The sequence below is a fragment of the Zosterops lateralis genome, assembly GCF_965231275.1.
Source record: "Zosterops lateralis genome assembly, chromosome: 2".
Taxonomy (NCBI): Eukaryota; Metazoa; Chordata; class Aves; order Passeriformes; family Zosteropidae; genus Zosterops; species Zosterops lateralis.
The window spans coordinates 1145761-1151855 of record NC_139763.1 but is presented as its reverse complement, the minus strand read 5'-3'; positions in this window follow the sequence as shown (position 1 = coordinate 1151855).

Genomic DNA, 6095 nt, shown 5'->3' with positions numbered 1-6095 from the left:
TCCCGCAGCTGAGAGACTTGAACCCCCGCGGGTGCCCAGCCCTGGCTCCTTCGGTGGGACATTGTGCCCAAAGAAGCTCCTGGTGTGCGCACACCGTGACTGTAACTGTGACTTGGCCAGCGGGCCTGAGGCTTAAGGTCTCATCCCCAGCTGTTTTTAAGTTTTAGTAAACAGGCTCCAAAGTTACCAGCCTTGTTTTAGCCTGTTGTTTTTGCCAGTGGCCCTGCCCCGCTCAGCTCCCCGTCCCTGGCCAAGGCGCCCAGGCTGCGCTGGTGGCCCTGGGTGTCATTGCTGCAGGCGCTGAGGAGCCCCGGTGGCCGGGCAGAGCCCTGAGGGACAGCCCTGGTCCCCGGCCTCCCACAGCTCCTGGAGCCACTGCCCACGAGTCCCTGGCACGTCCGTGCGGCCAATTCCTCGTGGCCTGGGCAGCGCAGCCTGCAAACCCAGGGCTGTGCCCCGTGGGGCTGTATTGCAAAAGAACCTGAACTAAAGATGCTTGACTCCAGTCAGGAGGCAGTAGAAATCAGCAGGCTTTATTTACAATTCATTCAGCCCTTTTATAACATGCTGCGCTAAAAGGCACCTTATTGGCCCATAGGACTGACACCTCTCCTATTGGCCAAGTAACAGAAATAGCAAACAACACCTGTTGTGATGGGAAATGAAAATACGGTTTACACAAGGTTGTTTTGAGAAAAAGAAAACTGTTGCAAAGTTTCCCTCGAGAAGAGCGAGCTCCTCTCAAGCTCAGAAAATACCGAGCCCAGAGGGCTGGGGCTGCCGTGTGGGAGCGTGGCCAAAGCCCCTGAGAGCTCTGGGCACAGCAGGGGCCACCAGGCCACAAGTGCGGGCGCTGCCCCGTGCCAGTTCCTGCCTGCTGCGCTGGGGTTGGGGTGCCGGGGTGGCCCTTTGTGACAGGGGCGCTGGGTGTCGGGGCCCTTTGTGATGCGGGACATGGTGGTGGCCAGAGAGCCTTGTGACATCAGGGAGCCCCGCCCTGGCTCTGAGGGTATCCAAGGGACACAGAGTCCTGGGGTGCCCAGTCCCAGGCGAGCCACTGTGAGAGGAGGAAGCAGCTCCCGGGATCCATCCCTGATAGTAGAAGACGGAAATTACTCACAAGATGAGTAAGGAAAAGGAGAACCCCAACTCCCAGCCCACCCAAGGGCCACTGCTGAGCCTGCGGAGGAGGCCAAGAGGGAGCGATGAGGAAGGAAGGAGCGGCCAGTGGACGGACAGGGCCAGGATCTTTGCCCTGCCAAGGGAGCCGTCTCCGTCTCACGCCTCTTCCTCCTCCTCATCCTGCTCCTCGCGGATGCCCATCAAGCTCCCACCGGTGCAGCTCGGGCAGCCGCAGGCAGCGCCACAGGGCAGACGCAGCCAGGCCCTGTCCCTCCGTGGGGACAGACTGCCACGGCTGCCACGGCTGCCAGCACTGCCCTGCCTGCTGAGCCCCAGGGACACTGAGAGCCGGGGCACAGAGCTGGGCAGCGCAGGGGAGAAGGGGCCGCAGCCCTGCAGCCCCTGTCCTGGGCAGCCATACAGCCCCGTGCCCAGGGTGTTCCTGCCCCCGCTCAGGGTGGCCCAGGAGGGCACAGCCCGGGTGTCCCCGAGCTGGCAGCTGCTGCCTGTGCCGCCCATCCCCTCGGGGGCTCGTGCTGTGGAGCGCAGCCTCAGGGATGTGGCAGTGCATAAACGGGGTGATGACAACGAGCTCTTCCAAGGGGACAGCAGAAGTGACCAGGAGCTGTCCCCAGTGCAAAGGGCCATTGAGGTCACTCCAGGGGACAGCCTGGGTCATAATGAGCTGTCCTCAGTGGAAGAGGACCTTGAGGTCATTCCAGGGGACAGCACATGTGAAGAGGAGCTGTCCCCAATGCAAGAGGCCATTGTGGTTAATGCAGGGGACAGCCCAACAGTTGAGGAGCTGTCCAAAGTGGAAGGGGTCATCGAGGTTGTTCCGGAGGACACCACCAGTGACTGGGGACTGTCTGAATTGGGAGAGGCCATCAAGCTCTTCCCAGGGGTAGACAGCAGTGACAAGGAGCTGTCCCCAAGGGAAGATGACAATCAGCTCTCCTCAGGGGACAGCAAAGATTACAAGGAGGTGTCCCCAGCTGAAGACAAGCAGGAAGAAGAGCCATCCAAAGGGGACAGTGACAGTGTCAAAGACCTGTCCCAAGGGGAAAATAATGAGCATCAGCAGCTTTCCCCAGAAGACATCCAAGATGATACAGAGCTGGAGTCTGGTGAAGACGGTGATGTGGAAGAGATGTTCCCATGGGAAAAAGATGACAACAAACAGCTCTCCCAGTGGGAAGAAGAGGAGGACAAAGAGCTCTCCCAATGGGAAGATGAAAATGAAACACTGACAAGGAGAGCCCTGCTCGGTGGCATGGACAGCTATTACAGCTCGTCCAGCTCGTCAGTTGAGCTGCCCTATCTGCCTCAAGTGTCGAGACATCAGAAGGTGCTGGAATGGCTGGAACGCCATTTCCCTGACAGTGATGACGAGGAGAGCACAGGTGCCAGACGCCTAAGGGCATGGCCAAGGAAAGCGCCCCAGCTCAAGTTGGATGCCCAAGTGCAACAGCTGGTGCAGGCCATGTCCTCCCCTTCATCCAGTGGGAAAGGCAAGGTGCTTTCCTTGTCAGGGAAGCTCCGCAGAGGCCGAGAGGTGTCCCAAAGGGGAGCTGCCATCCAGGCCAAAAACATCTGGCACAGACCCTTGGGCCGGGAGGATGACGAGGAGCCCTCGGAGGAACTCAGCTGTTCTTACTTAGCTCCTGTCTGGCCCAGAGCCTCTCGTCCCCTGAGGAGACCAGTGGGCACTGACCTGGCAGCTTCCACCCCAACCAGAGCTGCTGAGGAGGAGGAGCCCTTCGAGCCTCTCGCTCTGCAGGACAAAATGGCAGCAGCTCCTTCTGTCCTCAGTGAGGAGAGGACATCACGAGGGCCACTGAGCCCACTGACCAGGCTGTTCAATACTCCAGCCAGCAGCCAGACTCAGCTGTACGTGACCAGTGGGACCCTGAGCAAGGCTTCACAGGAGCTCCAGGCACTGCAGCAGCAGCAGGAGGCACAGGATGCCCCGGAACACCGGATTGCTGCAGAAAGGGAAGCAGCAGCCACAGGCAAACGGGAAGGGAGCCCGTTGTCTGCCCCGCACAGCCCCCCCAGCCCCCGGCCTGCCCAGCTGGGAGCCCAGGCCCTCCACGGGCAGCCGGCTGTCCCCGGGAAACGTCCCTCCCGCTTCAGGCGGGCGCTGCGGACGCTGCGGGGGCTGTTCTCTTCCTGCCTGAGGCCACGGCCCGAGGAGTGAAAGTCAGGGCACCGAGAGCAGGGATTGCCCCCAGAGCCTCCCTCCCTGCAGGACCGCGGCTCACACGGCGCTGCCAGCACTACTGGGAGTTGGGTCACAAACAGGAAGAGGAAGACGACGACAAAGACAACGAAGAAGAGGAAGAAGATGATGAAGAAAACAAAGAAGATGTGGACGAGGAGGATGAGGACGACGAAGACGGAGATGATGAAGACGGAGATGATGAAGACGGAGATGACAAAGATGAGAATGACGACGCAAAGACAAGGAGAACAAAGACGAGGACAACAAAGATGAGGATGACAGAGACGAGGACACCGAAGACAGAGATGACGATGACGAGGACAACGATGAAGACGAGGACGACGAAGACAGAGATGACGACCACAAGGACAACGATGACGACAAAGACGAGGACGACGACGACAAGGACGACGGAGATGACGAAGATGAGGAAGACGACAATGAGGACGACGAGGACGATGAAGATGAGGACGCCGAAGACGGAGATGATGAAGATGACAAGGATGAGGATGATGAAGACAAGGATGACAAATACAATGGCAACGAGGACGACAAAGATGAGCACGAAGATGAGGACGACAAGGACGACAACAAAGACGAGGACAAAGACAACGACGAAGAAGACAAGGACAAAGACGAAGAAGTTGATGACAAAGATGAAAATTAAGACAACGAAGATAAGGATGAATTCTTTAAAAATGCATAGAAGAATAGTAATAAGAATAAGAATAAGAATTTTAAAAGTACATAGAAGTAGAAGAAGAAGAGGAGTAAGAATAGGAGTAAGAATTTTAAAATATAGAAGTAGAAGAGTAGTAGGAATACAAATTTGAATTTAAATATGCCTAGAAGAAGAGGAATAAGAAGAATTTGAATTTTAAAATACATTGAAGAAAGAAGAAGAGTAGTAAGAAGAATAGTAAGAAGAATAGTAAGAAGAAGGAGCATAGGAGTCGTTAAGAATCCATAAATAAAGACAAAATCTAATGAATAAAAAAAAATTCCAAATAATTTGTGTTTATTATATATTGTACATTTGCATTACAGTCTATGATATAAAAACATGAAGACACAAAATATTGTAATTACAAGATATTATTCCCAAGAAATTACCAAAGAAGAACGGAACAATTTGTTACTGAAGAATTTGTACATATTTTCTAACAAGGTTTGTAAGGCACAAGGAAAGAGTCTCCAGAATTCATTTCCTGTCTCTTGAAGGTACTGAAGTCTTTTCCCCCTCTGTGCCAGGGAGTGCCCCGGGAGCACTTTCACAGAAGCCCCGAATCCCTGAGGCTGGAAAAGGCCTCCCAGCCCAGGCAGTCCCAGCTGTGCCCACCTTGTCCCCAGCCCAGAGCACTGAGTGTCACCTCCAGGTGTCCCTTGGGCACCTCCAGGGATGGGCACACTCCAAAGCTCCCTGGGCAGCTCTTGCCAAGGCCTGAGCACCCTTTCCTTGAGGAAATTGCTCCTGGTGTCCAGCCAGAGCCTCCCCTGGCGCAGCCTGAGGCCGTTTCCCCTTGTCCTGTCTCTGTTCCCTGGGAGCAGAGCCCGACCCACCCCCCGGCTGCCCCCTCCTCTTGGGGGCTCCAGAAGGATTGTTCCTTTCTTAGGCCCTCTCTTCCTCCCCTCTGCTTTCCAAAACCAAATAAAAATCACGGAAGGATGACAAATCCCACAGGAGTGTTTGGGACTGGCTGTTCACCCATTTCTTCTGTCCAGAGGAACCATCAAGTGTCTCCCTCCTCCCTTGCCCTTGCAGAGTTCCAGAGCGCTCTGAAGCCTTGGACCAGCTGCTGGGTTTTGCCCTGATGTTGCTCAGTTTTGCTTCAATGTTTCCAAGATACAGCAGATCGCTGGAAACAAATGTAAAAGTTCAAAAAGGCAAGAACAAGGAGTGACAAACCTGTTGAAGTTTTTTCTAGCCAAGTTTTTGTCTCCGTCTCTGAGATCCTTGCCCTGGCAGGAGATATCAACTTGCTGTTGCATGGGATGGAGTGAGGAGCTCAGCTTTGTCACACACTGTTGCTGGGTTTTTTTTCTCTAGGGCTGAATCCTATTTCCAGGGTCAGACCAGCTGCTGGGAGGAGCTGTTTGTGTGGTTCTCAAAGGAGGATGGAGAGAGAGGAGGAGGGTCCTCGGTGCTGAGGGTGTGGGGACGACTTGAAGGGTGGGAGGCACTGAGGGGATGCTGCTGGGGATCCTCCGCTCAGGGTGGAGGATCAAGGTGGGCAGGGCAGCTGCAGCTCGGGCTGCCTCTTCCACTCTCTTCTCCTCGGCTTCGGGAGATCAGAAATCATTTGCATCTGAAGTAGGAACTGGAGGAGGAACCTTCTGGAGGACTCCTTAGCCTTTTGTGCCGGCACACAGCAGGGTCTGACTCGGTAAGGGACAAGAATTCCGGTGAGACATCCCTCTCCCTTCTTCCAGGACCAAGAGTCCTCACAGCTCTCCTTTCCTCCAGCACCCTCTGTCCCTCTCTCCAGCCTTCCCTCCCGGACCAGCTCACTCACCAAATTTCCTCTCTTCCTGCACGCTTTTGCTTGGCTTTGCAAAAAACATCCTTAGTGTCCTCACTGGGAGGTGGAATGGAAAAGTGAATTTTCCCCAAAGGGCTGGAGGCACTGCCTGCTTTCAGTCTGTCCCCAGTTTGGAACTTTAATTCCTTCTGCTTTAGAAAACTTCACAGAATTGTGAGATTATTGTCGGGGCGGGGGGTGGGGTGGGGTGGGGGTGTGGAATTGCTTTT